The 15,953-nt window shown below is 34.9% G+C and overlaps 1 long non-coding RNA gene across 1 annotated transcript; it reads left to right on the top strand.

Moving 5' to 3' along the window:
- Positions 1-376: 376 nt before the first annotated feature.
- LOC134247092 (uncharacterized) lies at positions 377-14,597 on the top strand. Its single transcript, XR_009987763.1, has 7 exons — positions 377-467; positions 609-777; positions 881-1,035; positions 11,123-11,207; positions 12,737-13,181; positions 13,553-13,694; positions 14,015-14,597. It is a non-coding gene; the product is annotated as an uncharacterized LOC134247092 (long non-coding RNA).
- The last annotated feature ends 1,356 nt before the right edge of the window (positions 14,598-15,953 follow it).

Raw genomic sequence — 15,953 nt, 5'->3', positions numbered from 1 at the left:
TGGAAAAATAAAAGGTTCTTCATTTAAATTGGAAATGAAACATTCTTCATGTACTTTTAGCACTGTTCAAGCTTCTTTTTGGTAATGTAACTTACATACGACATCATATAATGTCAGAGTCTAGACGCATCAAATGGCAGGTACGCCTTGACAAGCCCGATCTAAATCATGACAAAAAATACTGTCTTCAACATAACGGTTGCATGGTCAACATATTTTTAACCATATAATGTTAAGAAATAGCTAAATCAAAAGATTGTGCTGTGTCTAAAAGATATATAAATATAGAAATATTTATTTTCTTTTAAAATCCCAAGTGTCATCTATTTCCTAATCCTCCTCAACCTCTTCTTCTGAACTTAACTTGCACTTGTTTCAGTTTTTTCTATGTCATTTCGGATTGTGGAACAAATTCTTGCATACCACTTCTCAGAAAGGAATGCATCTGGATGTACACCATCATAAAAGTTAGTGTAGATAAACTTGGTGTGTTTTTTCTTGCTTTTACCATTTCTACCTCTTTTTTTTACTGAAATTTTGGAAACATCCTTATCAAGTCTTATGGAACTGACATGATTGTGTATCTGATTTAACTTAATAATTTCCAGGTTGATGTCCCTGATGTCTTGTTCCAGAGAATGTTGCTGGAACTGGGAGTTTTCGAAAGAAAATTGACTTGTTTGCAGGTTACCTTTCCTGAACTGAAAATCTTTAAAATTATGAACTGAAACAGGAGGGATGGTGGAAAATTGTACAGAAGTGCCAGATGATTGGAAGGTTTGAAATGAATTTTGAATTGTATTGATTAAGTGAGTAATATTTTCAGAAGAATGAGAATAGGAAATTTCACTCCCATGTTCATGATGATTTTTTTTGTCAGATTGCAGATACCAGCCATGAAAACAATGCGACATGGTGAGGAGTCGGGCGTGGATTTTTTAAATGACAGAACCTCGTCTTTTAATTTATCTAAAGATGCTCCAGGCCTGCACAGAACGGTGGTTTTCCAGTGGCGAGGAAAAGGATCATATTTTCGTATGTATGGATGAAGACCTCTGCCACGGGAGTCGCTGGCTATTATAATATTCATTATCTAAAGTATAAACAAACATTCATCCAAATTAAAATACTTCTATATATAATTACATAATTAGGAAACAAATATTCAGGGAGGATTAAATTTCGTTTACATCATTGTTAACAACTATCAATGAAATCAAACCCTACAAAAAATCTATATGACTATATTTGAATCTGGTTACTTTCAAAACAAGGAATTTAAAAAATCACAAAAATATTTTAGATGACAAATTTCATCCCCATGAAAATTTGTGCTCTTACAGTATGTAATACACTGCAAGTTTGAAATGCATTTTTCATTTGTAACCCTTAAGTTCAGATTTAACCTGATGTGGGGGGGGGGGCACAGTTAGAGACTGCTATGTCTCACACCGTTTTCTATTTAATTAAAACATTGGTACTGTTGTGAGATGTGTATTGTTTCATTATGTATATAATTAGTAACATTAAGTTTCTTGAACGTTCCAGAGTGGTCAACATGTTCGGTCATTTTATCTAGAACATTCTTAAATTTTGTATTTGTCCAGATTGTTCCAGTAATATCATGTTTTAACATTTTCTAGAATATTCTAGATTTATAATACTGTATAAATACCCTGTCAATTCAATGCATATACAATAATTGTGGATACTTTGTCGTATAAGCACTATTGAGATATAACTGGGATATATTTTCACTGGGACATTGTGTGAAGCAACGGACACTCTGATGTATGTATTCTTAGATTCTTGCTAAGTTTGTACTTTATGTTTCATATACTTATTATATATTACTGTAAATAAATTATTGTTAAGTTTAAATTGTGTTATTGATCTTTGCTGGCATTTAGGGTTATTCTGACCCATAACAGAATTGGGGGCTCGTCCGGGATAAAGAATTATTTGCACTTTTGCTGTTTATTATCAGAATTTTTATAATTGAACCTTTAAATTTGATTATAAGCCAGCAGAAATCAACATCGTGTTTTCGGTCACAGACTTTCTTAGTTCACCAAGTGTTCAGGTTTTTGATACGTTAAAAAAGGATGACTTGATCGCATTAGGTTTGCATTTTGGGTTAGATGTTAAATCCTCTCAGAGAAAGCAAGACATTAGAATTAAGGTTGCAAACAAACTAGTAGAAGAAAACATCTTTGAAAAATACGATCTTCCAGAATACACAGTTAAATCAGAGTTAGGCTCTTACAAAATGGCAGAATATCAGTTTCAATTAGAGTTAGAGAAAATGCGATTAGAAAGAGAAAAATTAGAAAGAGAAGATCGAGAAAAAGAAAGAGAAGAACGAGAGCGTGAACGAAAATTTGAATTAGACAAATTAGAAAGAGAAGAACGAGAGCGTGAACGAAAATTTGAATTAGACAAATTAGAAAGACAAGAGCACTTTGAGTTAGAGAAATTAAGATTACAGCACCAACCAGAACCGTCATTTGTCAAGAATGAATTTGACGCAGCAAAAAATATTAGGTTAGTTCCGAAATTTCAAGAAAAATCTGTAGACAAATATTTTCCCCAATTCGAAAAAGTCGCAGAGAATCTTAAATGGCCACAACACGTTTGGTCAACAATGTTACAAAGTGTACTGGTTGGCAAAGCAGCTGAGGTATACTCTGCCCTAGGGGTAGCTGAAAGTTCAGACTATGAGAAGGTCAAAGCAGCAATATTAAAAGCATATGAATTAGTACCTGAAGCATATAGACAAAAATTCAGAAAGTATAGGAAGTTTGATAATCAAACATTTGTTGAATTTTCACGAGAGAAAGAAGATTTATTCGATCATTGGTTTAGATCTAAGAATCTTGATAAAACTTTTGCCAATTTGCGCCAAGTCATCCTGGTAGAAGAGTTTAAGGAATGTGTTCCTCAAGATTTGAAAACACATTTAGAAGATAAGAATGTGAAAACTCTTGAAGAGGCAGCAGTCATATCTGATAGTTATGCTCTGTCTCATAAAAAGAATTTTGTTTCAAGATCTCAAACTAGCAGTAATTCTACCAATTCAGACACATATAAAAAGAGTGGTTCAGGGTCTCAGTCTTCCACAAGTCTCCAGTCTCTATCTCAAGGTGGTTCTAAGTCCGGTCCAGGACGTTTTGAAGGATCATCTGGAATTGGGTCGCTTCCTACTTGTAGTTATTGTAAGAAAAAGGGTCATCTGATCAGTGAATGCTTTAAACTTAAGAGAAAAAATGATTTTGATAAAACCCAACCACACGCTTGTGCGGCAGTTAGAGGTGATAGAGAAGTCTTAGTTTCGATTTGTTCTGACACTCCTGATGTCCAGGGTTCACAGTCCAGTTCTATTGATTCTATGGAGGATTATAAGCCCTTTATGTCTCAGGGATTTGTTTCACTCGATGACTCTAGCGAAATAAAACCTGTCCAGATTTTGAGAGATACTGGTGCTGCACAGACGTTATTGTTAGAGGGCGTGCTTCCTTTGTCTGAGCAGACTTCTACTGGTGGGTCAGTTTTATTACAGGGTGTGGAGCTAGGCGTCATTGATGTTCCCCTGCATAGAATTAGTTTGAAGTCAGATTTAGTTACTGGACCTGTTATCGTAGGTGTTCGACCTACTCTTCCCGTTCCAGGCATTTCTTTGTTGTTAGGCAACGATTTAGCTGGTGGGAAGGTTGTACCTGATCCTATAGTTTGTGAGAAAATCACTTCCAATGTCATGTGCGATGATGAAGATGATGACATTTATCCAGCCTGTGCTGTTACTAGAGCGATGGCCAGACGACGAGAAATGGAGGCAGACCATACTCAAGCCTTTGACGAGACGAATTCCTCTGTTGATATTGATTTGAATGACACTTTCTTATCTGACCTTGATGGCACTCAAACAAGCATGGAACGACACAATACCAAGAAGCAAGAGAAGAAAGAACTTTTACCAAAATTTGGTGGTGAGGATGATGAGTTGCATCCACTAGTTAGCCAAGGCAAGGACATCCTCAGCCGAGAACGTTTACTCTCTGAACAACATAAAGACCCAGATATCATTCAACTTAGTAAGAGGGCACTTCCACCAGAAGAGGCTACTAAAGTTGGAGAATGCTTCTATATGAAAGATGGCATCCTTATGCGAAAATGGCGACCACCTGACGCTTCTCCAGATGAAGTGTGGCGTGTTGTTCACCAGATAGTGGTCCCAGCTGCTTATCGTCGAGATGTCATGAGTTTAGCTCACGATACACCTATGGCAGGTCATTTAGGTGTCAATAAGACTTATAATATGATTTTGAGTCATTTTTATTGGCCTAAGCTAAGAAAGGATGTTTCGAAGTTTTGCAAGTCATGCCATGTCTGTCAGATGGTAGGTAAACCAAATCAGAAGATACCATCTGCTCCTCTCCAACCCATTCCAGCTTTTGAAGAACCGTTTAGTCGAGTGTTGGTGGATTGTGTAGGACCTTTGCCTAGGACCAGATCTGGGATCCAGTATTTACTTACCATTATGTGTACATCCACTCGATTTCCTGAAGCCATACCTCTTAGGAATATAAAGGCAAAGAGTATAGTTAAGGCCCTAACCAAGTTTTTCAGTTTTGTAGGAGCACCCAAGGCAATTCAGTCGGATCAAGGCTCAAATTTTATGTCGGGGTTGTTCCAGCAAGTCATGCATGAGTTGGGTATAAGGCAATATAGATCAACTGCTTATCATCCTGAGTCCCAGGGAGTAGGGCTGTCACGGGTACCCGAAATGACCCGGAACCGCGGAACAATTAATTCGGGTCGGGTACGGTTCCCTTTTTCTGGAATTCGGTTCGGTTCCGATTTGTATGATGAGTAGATTTTACTATAAAATGGCGTCAAAAACGAGAGTTTTGTTAGTAAATTGTCATTTAAAGGCAGGGTTTCAGATTGGCGTCGGCCATTTGCCAATAAAAGTTTACCTGCCATGTTGGCCTATAAGTTTGACACTGAACAGACACAATGGCCGATTATCTTCTGTATGTAAAGGCCAGTTGTATAATTTTTCCTCCATTCAGATCCGATTGTTTTTCTCTACTTTCTGCAACTGCCGATTCAATCAGCCAATGACATTTTGGTATAAATAGATCTTGACAAAATACTCAATAATTTTATTTCCAAACCCAACTGCAAGGAGCATAAAAGTAGTGATGAATGTTTAAAACATCGAAGGAATCCATGCCATGTTGTTATTTTTACCGCCATGATTGAATATCGGTACTACGAATCACCGGAATGCCCCGTAATCACCGAAATGCCCCAAGAAATCACCGAAATGCCACCGAAATGCCCCTTATTTTGTTATATATAAACAAAAAAATAATAAATATTGATGACTTTAACTGTTCTAGAGCCTAGATATCGAATAAAAATGTCATAATTTTAACGTAAGTATTTTTATTTGAACAGAAGATTGTGCATGTTATAGTATCTAAGAAAGAACTCTCACTGATTAAAGGCACGTGCCAAAATAGTCTTATTTTTAATTTTTCCTTTCTGTTTTAAATATATTCTAAATAATAAGTCATATTTTTCATATCAATTAAAATTTTGTTTGTAATATTATTTACATATAATCTTGATTTCTAAAAACGGAGTACACTAGTGTAATTTTACTGGAAAGTCCCATCTTTATATTAAGTTTTAAAGCAAATAGAAAGATCTTTCTTACGTTTAGTTTAAAAAAATATTTACCATGTATGAATTTAATAAAATTTCATTGTTATCTGATATGAAAATGGGACTATTAATGCAACATTTTTTAAAAATCTTATTATTAAAAGTTTGATTGGATCTCTCACTTCTCATCAGTACAGTAACAGCTGCGTAAAATAGAATCTATGTTTGAATACTGTGATTGTCTTTTTGGAATTCTATTCAATTTGTATGAATGAATCCTAAAGAATATTTGATCCTCTGGTAATTAGCAAAGAAAAGAACTGCAATGTTTAAAGAAAATAACAAAATTTATCAAAATTATAGTTTTGTTTCGTTTTTGTGTTTATAAAATAACATTTTTTTTTTAAAGTTTCATATTTTTTTTACTAGTATTAATGATTAAAAAATGAAGACAAAATTAATTTGATTTATTATGTTTAATTCGTCTGAAACAAATGGATATCTGAAATTATGTTTACTGTGTATACACGGACAGCTAATCTCACTGGGATTGATCTACTGACAGGTGTGTAGTATTATGTCATATTACATAATCAGGTACATCACAATCAGTGATCGAAATTACGCACGTGCGCTATACAAACATTGACATGGGTATCCTGGGATAATGAACTACATTTGATTCAATAGAAATAGTAAAATTTGACAATTTTATTATATTTATTTTTTTTTAAGTTGTTGAATGGGTTGAATACACCTACATTGTTTTATGAAACAATTGCTACTTTGGAAAGGTTTGCTAATTTACAAGACAAATGTTCCGTACAATTAATGTGTGACCTGACTGACTATGTATCTAATCAAGTAACAGAATAAAAAAATCATTAATAGAAATAGTAATATTTACATGGCCTTAACGAAGTACAAAGTTTAAAACCTTTTTTTTCATTTGATGACTGCATTTGTCTTTTGAAATTCTTACATCGCGGTCGTAAATTATCACGGAAATTTGGTGTACCGGTACCCCCTCTCGTTTTGTTTGGTAAAACGTTAACTTTATGGTCTGAAAAGTAAATATATACAATAAAAGATAAATTTACTCAATGAATAATGGCAGGTATATATATTTTAACGCTACGCCTATTTTACCCCAGCAGGCGTCTGCAGACGAATAAATGTTACAACCTGGTTCACAATGCAAAAATTTGGAAGAAAAGGAAGAAAGAAGAAAGTCACATTTTTTTCTTTTATCATAGTTATCATTTGTCATCTAATTTTCTCCGAGAAATACCATAAGACATTATTATTTCTTAGATTTTAAACATTGTAGACTTCACTTCCTAGGTCATCACCAAATACGAGTTATCGCCCTTTGAAGTACGATACGCTTCGAGCACAAAACATGAAAATAATTAATTTTACCGTCAGTTATGCTTTACTGAATAAAATAAGCATTAATTTTTATGAAAAACATCATGTAAAAACTTATGTAAGGGATTTCGGTGGTTTTGTGGGGCATTTCGGTGATTACGGGGCATTCCGGTGATTCGTGTTACCCATTGAATATGGGGTCGGACTAATAGCAGGAAACGGACAATGTTGCAAGGTTTTACTAAGGGAAAAAAATAGTCTAGGTAATCTTTAAACGTAATTATACATTGAATATCATCAGAGATACAAGTCTAATTTTTGGATTACTATTTTTAAAAATTTTAATCCCAAGAAATAAATACATTTACATGTAATGAAAGGTGGGACTAATATAAGTTAAATACCCATTGAATGGAATAAAAAAAACAAACAATTCCCATTCTGTTTCAATATATTGATTTTGTTTAAAAGAAACAAAATAATATTTCCACCTTATTAAAAGGAAAATTAATATACAAGTTTGAATATTTTATGTAATAAAATGACTGTTTTTGTAAAAGTCTGACAGAAATCTGAGTTAGTTTAACTTTTCTATTGGCCTATAATTTTAGGAAGTTTAGGACAGAATGGCCTATAACTTTTCTGGTAAATATGCCAGATGTCCTGTAGTTACTTATTTCAATCTGAAACCCTGAAAGGTGATTTAAAAATAATTTGGTACAGTTGTTGTCTAGTCAGGAGGCTAGTCTTTAAACTAGTTATAATGTTGCAATTTCTAAGATTAAATGAGAATATTCTTTTTATTGCTGAAAATAATACAAATCATGAGCTTTTCTTCCATTACCTACCCGACCCGAGAAACCCGAAACCGAACCTCAAAAAATCAGAACCGACCCGACCCGAAAAATTTTGGAACCGTGACAGCCCTACCAGGGAGCGCTAGAACGTTTTCATCAAACCCTAAAAACAATGCTTAAGACCTATTGTTACCAGTATGAGAAAGACTGGGATGAAGGGGTTCATCTTGTGCTATTTGCTGCACGAGAAGCAGTCCAGGAGTCTCTTAGGTTCAGTCCCTTTGAATTGGTGTTCGGTCATACGGTTAGAGGTCCTTTGAAATTGTTAAAGGAAAAGTGGCTGACTGAGACTAATGATCTTAATCTTTTAGATTATGTGTCTGATTTCAAAGAAAAACTTTACAATGCTTGTAAATTAGCACAAGAAAATTTGAAGAGTTCTCAGATGAAAATGAAAATGTGGTATGACAAAGATGCCAGAAATAGGGTGTTTAAGCCAGGTGATAAGGTTCTTGTATTTTTACCTATTCCTGGTCATCCTTTACAGGCCAGATTTTATGGCCCTTATGAAATTGAAAGCAAGATCAGTGATGTAAACTATGTAGTTAAGACACCAGGTCGACGTAAAGAGAAACAGGTTTGTCACATTAACATGTTAAAAGAGTATTTTGAAAGGTGTGACCGAAATTCTGTAAAACCAGTTTCCACTTTAGCCAATGCTAAGACTGTTCAAAATTGTATTGAAAGTGATACAAATGTAGAAATGAATGAGAAAGATTGTAATCAGAGTGTCCGCTTGAAAAATTCAGAAATTTTGGCTGATTTTGATGCCAAACTTGGACATTTGAACATTCACCAAAAAGAACAAGTTAAAAACTTGATGAATGAGTATCATCAAATCTTTTCGGATGTTCCAAAGAAAACTAATGCAGCTTGTCATGATGTCATAGTGAGTGACGTTCTGCCTATCAAACAACATCCGTACCGCCTGAATCCAATAAAATTGCAGTACCTAAGAAGGGAAGTGCAGTACATGTTGGACAATGACATTGTTGAACCTAGTAAAAGTGATTGGAGCTCACCGTGTATTCTTGTACCAAAACAGGACGGTTCGTACCGATTATGTACAGACTTTAGAAAGGTGAATTCTGTTACCAAAACTGATTCATATCCAATACCTAGAATCGATGACTGTATTGACAACATTGGAAACGCGAAATTTGTCAGTAAATTTGACCTGTTGAAAGGCTACTGGCAAGTACCGTTAACAGAAAGAGCAAAAGAAATATCTGCTTTTGCTACACCAGATGGACTTTACCAGTATAAAGTAATGCCTTTTGGCATGAAAAACGCACCGGCTACTTTCCAAAGAATGATTCACTCCCTTCTTCAAGACCTTGAGGGATGCGAGGCCTACGATGATGTCGTCATATACAGCAACACATGGGACGAACATCTCCGAATCATGCGTGCTTTATTTGACATTTTAGCTAAAGCAAACTTAACTGTGAACCTTGAGAAGAGCGAATTTTGTCATGCCTATGTAGAGTATTTAGGTCATAAAGTAGGTCAAGGTTATGTTACACCCATTATGGCTAAAGTGGAAGCTATTGCAAAGATCCCGATTCCTACAAACAAGAAAGAATTAATGAGGTTTTTGGGCATGGCTGGGTTTTACAGAAAATTTTGTCCAAATTTTTCCTCAGTTGTTAGTCCACTTACAAATCTTTTACAAAAGAGGGTTAACTTTGAATGGACAAAGGACTGTGAAAAATCCTTTCATAAAATCAAATCTGTCCTTATGAGCAACCCTGAGTTCTGTCAACTCCAGATTTTTCTAAGCAATTTAAGCTTACTGTTGACGCTAGTGATGTTGGAATCGGGGCAGCTTTGTTTCAAGAACATAGTGATAAGGTAGATAGAGTTGTTTCTTATTTTTCAAAGAAACTTACAAAATGTCAACAAAAGTATTCCACCATTGAAAAGGAATGCCTTACTTTGTTGTTAGCCTAACAGCATTTTGATGTTTATCTGAATGTTACTTTGCATCCAATTCTTGTATATACGGATCACAATCCCCTGACATTTTTGCATAAATTGTCAAATAAGAATCAAAGACTGACTAGATGGAGTTTGTTGTTACAAGAATACAACATAACAATTAAGCATATCAAAGGCAAAGACAATGTTATTGCAGACGCCTTGTCAAGAGTATCGTAAACATACTAGATTTTGTATTAATGTACAAAACTTTTATTTTAATAATAAGTTTTCATTGACATTCAAACTTTTTAAGGGGGGAGGTGTTGTGAGATGTGTATTGTTTCATTATGTATATAATTAGTAACATTAAGTTTCTTGAACGTTCCAGAGTGGTCAACATGTTCGGTCATTTTATCTAGAACATTCTTAAATTTTGTGTATGTCCAGATTGTTCCAGTAATATCATGTTTTAACATTTTCTAGAATATTCTAGATTTATAATACTGTATAAATACCCTGTCAATTCAATGCATATACAATAATTGTGGATACTTTGTCGTATAAGCACTATTGAGATATAACTGGGATATATTTTCACTGGGACATTGTGTGAAGCAACGGACACTCTGATGTATGTATTCTTAGATTCTTGCTAAGTTTGTACTTTATGTTTCATATACTTATTATATATTACTGTAAATAAATTATTGTTAAGTTTAAATTGTGTTATTGATCTTTGCTGGCATTTAGGATTATTCTGACCCATAACAGAAGCTAACGAAATGCCAGCAAAGATCAATAACACAATTTAAATTTAACAGTACCCGATGCCTGTAGAGCAGATCCTTCACATGCAGAGAGAGACAGAGGCCGCCATTCATTGTTAATAAGTTAAAACACCAGTAAATTACTAGTATATAATATTTAGGGATTTAAAAAATATTCCATATAATTACATAAAGACTACAGGCCTCGGGATCATAAAACATCTTAAGCTCAAGTCAAAATTTTCATGCTGTATTTAAATTTTATAGACGGCAAACAGATCAAAATTGAAATATGTTTTAATTTTGATTCATAAAAATGTTGTTACTTGCAAATTTTTAGATCAATTCAATAATTAATAAACATTTTACAGTTGATTGAAAATTTCACTTAAGTCTGAGTCTGTTTCATGATCCTGGGGCCAGATGCTTTATAAATTGAAAATGAAACTTTTTAAAAAAATATTGTGTGGGTATAATCATGATAATGAATGCAGTCAGCGGAAACTAAAAAGTCTGGTGTTGATGTTGCAGGTAGCATAAAAAGGGAAAGGTTTTTGATGTCAAATGGCAGTAAACAAGAAATATGGCATGGTCTCCAATATGTACTAGCAAATAGGTAAGAAATACAAATTTGACATACAACAAGATACCAATAAGAAGTAAGAGTATTTCATTAAAAGAAACAAGATGTCACAAGTCTGAATAGAAATAAATGAATGTTGTAAGCAGGGATTTGTGGCCTCCATTTATATTTTATCCCAGATGGCACATTAGTATCATTGTATTGAACAGAAAGAATCTTAGCACGGCATTACACAATCTGTAAACCAATTACCAAAAAAAAACTGAACTATAAATTTACATCAAACAGTTAGAGACTGATATGTCCCCCACCATTGAGTGTAAATAGAAAGGTAATTTAAACAGATGAAGAGGTCAGATGGAGAGGGAGGGAGGGGTTAAAATATACAATTTGAAAGTTTTCAAATGTAGACATAGAAAGTATAATCCCTTTATAGAGACAGAGAAAATTTCAACATGCATTGCAGAACAAGTTAATTGGAACCTTGTATGCTTTTACCAAGGTGAATAAACATATGATTACCATAGAAAATTACAGTAAACAGTTAGAGACTGGTGTGTCCCCCACCATTATATGTAAATAAAAAGATAATTTGAACAGGTGAGGAGGTCAAATGGGGTAGGGAAATAGATTGTAAGTATCATTTCTGTAAGCGCAAGCAAGGGAACATTTCAGAAAGCAATGAAGAAAAGAATTATTCCTCTATAGTGCCTGATGAATTAAGATCAAGTATCAATTTTGTTAATTCTGTATCCTCTTTTAAGTGCTGAAAATTTAGAATGGTTTCTTTGGCAAAGGTCTCAATTCTTTTAATCTCCCTGTCTCTGGCTGTTGTAGTTGGTGTGTTAACTTTGTGACATATTCTATCTGCGTTGGCTAGAAAAGACGGATGCCAAGCAAAATCAGGATCAGATTTATTTATTCCTGTAGATTTTGCGCGTGACAAGGCTACAAACAGAGCACCAGGATTTCTAGATTCAAAAGCCCTTGTCCCAGGATGAATTACTATACATCTATTTACCTCCCCCTCCCCAATTGTCATTCCCTGGCACCGATGAATTGTTGTCGCCCATCCCAGTCGTAAAGGAATTTGCTTTCGTTTACAGAAACGACACCGACAATCTGTTTTTCCTTCTACTGGAAATATTGGTATAACTTTGGGTTTAGTAGGTATGAAGGGTGGACCACTGTAATTTGGTACTTCAACCATGACAACATCAGGAAGTGCAGGGGGTTTTCTACCATGTAAATAAAGAATATCTTCAACAGTGCCAACTGCACCATTGAAAAGTCCAAATTTTACACACAAATTCACTGAAATCATAACTTTGGAATTTTTGCAAATGTATACAGTATTTAGAAGACCACCAGCATTTTCACTTCCACCAGTCTTAGAATGCACCCCTTTTGATATTGAAATAATTTTTGCTACTGGGAATTCTTTATTCAATTCGTACAATTTTGTTGCATTATGTTGCCATTCTTCATCATGTGTTGGGAAAATAAAAAGGCCTTTTTCTGATATTCTTTCTAATAATTCTTCACCATGTGAATTTTTTCAGGTTGTTCCATTGAAATTGCTGCAACCACTGGGCCTGACAAAGAGTTGCTTTGTACTCACGAAGACATGAAAGGACATCTTTTAATTCTTTTTCGTGCTCCCCTTGCCGAATGATTTTCTTTAAAAAAACAGCAGTTTTGAATTCTTGCCAAACTAAAACACCATGCATAGAAGCTGGGGATTTACCCTTCGAATAATTTACAGGGGAATCTAAGACTGGTGGAAGTTGTACATCATCTCCAAAAAAAACTACAACGGGAATACCACCCCATGTCTGGTCTGATATACCAGTGCCACATCTGCAATGAAAATCCATCCATCCAAGTGTAGTTGATCCAATTAAAGATCGTTCATCAACAAGAATGGCATGAATTCCAGAGCAGTTAACTTGCAGATCCTCCCCTAACGACCCATCTGGTGCCTTCATTTCTCCTCCTCTCTGAAGGGTAGGTATTTTTAGAAAACTATGGAGAGTAACTCCTGAAATCAAATTAGCACTATTGCCTGTAGGACACAATACTTGAACAGCTTTATTAGAATTAAAGAATAAACAAATTGCTCTGACAAGACATTTAATGAGAAAAGATTTCCCAGACCCCGCAGAACCACAAACAACCATTCTAAGTGGCTTATAATTATCGGATTGGTTTGAAAAGTTCAAAAGTGTTCTCATGACTATTTTAAATGCCAATAACTGGTCCTCATTCATACTGTCCAAGTTGACGAGGTATTTTTAGACTTTCATTTTCTTCATTGGATTTTGTAATGCTATTCCACCATTCTTCACCAAGGTCATCTGGATATTTGTTTGTTGTAGTACTCCAATCATGGTCAGGACCTCCATCATCAAAAGTAAAATTTTGATGCAAGTCATCAAAGTTTGGATTTGGACGAAGAACTTCCATCCATTCTGGTTGGACCACATTGTCATCTGAACAATCTTCTTCTTGTGAGCAATTGTAAGATTTTTTTTTCTTTAGCCTGCTGAACATCTGCTTTAACAAAATTAGGACAACTTTCTGATTCTAAAAAGATTGTAAACTTTTCTATCCAAGTTGTTTCATTGTCTTTTATATCTGAAAAACTTCTCCAATTTGGAAAATGTAAAATAAGAGTTGTTCTGCAGTGATCTTCCTCTAAAGGCCAAAAAGCTTGTGTTGGACCATTTATTACAGGAACTTTTCCATTTTTGGAAATAAATTGATAGATGAATGATCATTTTCATGTCTAGAGAGATATTTATCAATGATGGTATTTTTGGTTAATGTGTTCATTCCAGATTGCTGAAGTACTCTACAACCAGATAAACTCACATATTGAAAAGAGTGACTTGAACGGAACAGGGGTATTGAGGATAGCTCAAAACAGGCTTCAACAGAAGAAACGTCTCTCTTAACAGTATTCATAAGAAGTTTAGTACAGAGTGATTTCGGTGTTTCACCTGAGGATTCATCAGAATTGTTCACCATGTCAGAAAAAAGATCAGAAAGAGCACCAGTTGGTTCGTTCAGTTGGTTGGTTCGTTCCCTTTGCAGGCATACCCTGTTATATATTTTTCTGTGGCAAGAATTTCGTCTACAGATGGATTAGATGGATCGCTTTTAGAAAGAATTAATGAAATGTCGCCATTGGCTCTCCAGCTTTGTGTATGAAATTTGGAATGTTGCACAAGAACTGGATGATCTCTCTCCATTTCAAGTCGCAGAGACCCATTCCTGTCTTTAACCAAAGCTGGGGTGGATCGTAGCTGTTTCGGAAATTCCATTCTACATTTTTCTCCAGATGCATTGAATTTTGAAGGTTTCATGCAATAATCTGAACAACGGTGTAAATTAAAACGGTTGGATAGAAGTAAATGATCCTCTAGACATCCATCAAAAGTTTGAATAGGGGATTATTTTCTTCAGGAGGAGGAGGAGCAGTACCCTCTGGTGGAGGTCACAAATTTTTATTTGAACTACCATTTTCATCCTTACCAGCTGGATGAATAGCTGTGAGACCAAAATTTTCACTAGCCCATTCAGATAGTTTTTCAGCACACTCTTCATCTGAAAGACCAGCTGAGATGGCATTGTGCAAAAGATTATGAGGCTCTCGATCTGATCTCCAACAAAGACCATGCCAGTGAACCATACCTCTTGACTTAACAAACTCTTGTCTGTACCAATAGAGTCAACACCAAAGACAGGACCCATGACATTTTGAAAATATGATTGTGTTCTGAAGTCAAAGTATTTCTCAACTAAATGTGTGTGTTTTTGAAGCGTTTTAAATAGTACATTTTTGTCTGTCAGATCTATTGATGAGCCAGTTGTTTGAAAGACATACATAGATAATAATCTCCTAAGAGGTTTAAAGTGAAATTCTGCACAACTACCTGTAGTAAAAAAAGATGGCAGACCCATACCTTCATTTATTTTGTACTGAACAAGTGATCGTAATTCTTTTGCCCTTTGCCCCCAGTATTGTGTTGTACCCCTTAAAACACCACCAAAATACAAAAAATTTTTACTAACTGATGTGTCACCATTTTCAACAAGATTTTTGAGATCACTTATTGTGAAATGATTCTCTCCAAGTTTTTGCCTTATTATGTAACTGCTATTTTCAAGGGCATTTTTTCTCATGATCATATTATGAACAACAAATTTAAAATATGGATGTTTGGCAAATCTGCCATCATCGTACCATAGTAAGTGCTCAGCCCAATCACTCATTGATGTTAAAGAAATAGGTCTGTTAATATAAAAGTCACCAGACCCATAAGGAAAAAGGGCAGGGAAAGCAAGAGTAAAAAAATGCTGAGTAGTGAATTCAGAAACAGGAATATTGCCTCTTGTTGGCCAAGGAATGGATACCGTTCCCTGTCTGTTAATGGAAACTTCCGCATTATTTTCCCCTACAATCTCTTGCACAATTTTTTGTACTTTTTCCTTAACACATATATTTAATCAGGTAGGTGTGCAGCAGAGTATGAGGTACCCTCAGAAACACCAATATCAATTTGTTCAGATGCAGGACTTGTGTCATTATTGTGGGGGGGTCTTTTCTTTAAACTGTAATGTTGTAATATCTGATAACTCACCATCCTCTGGAAGATGTTGTAATCTATCGAGACTAATAATTATGTCACTGTAAGCGGGGTTATTAGATTTAAGCCATTTTAAAGCTTTTTCAACTCTGAAACGACGGACTCTGAATTCTCTGCATGTATCATT

Source organism: Saccostrea cucullata, unplaced genomic scaffold, assembly GCF_032062105.1.
Source record: "Saccostrea cucullata isolate Sc308-1 unplaced genomic scaffold, CSIRO_AGI_Scuc_v1 ctg4025, whole genome shotgun sequence".
NCBI classification, from domain to species: Eukaryota; Metazoa; Mollusca; class Bivalvia; order Ostreida; family Ostreidae; genus Saccostrea; species Saccostrea cuccullata.
The sequence above is the reverse complement of the archived record's forward strand: the minus strand, read 5'-3'. Positions and strand labels throughout refer to the sequence as shown.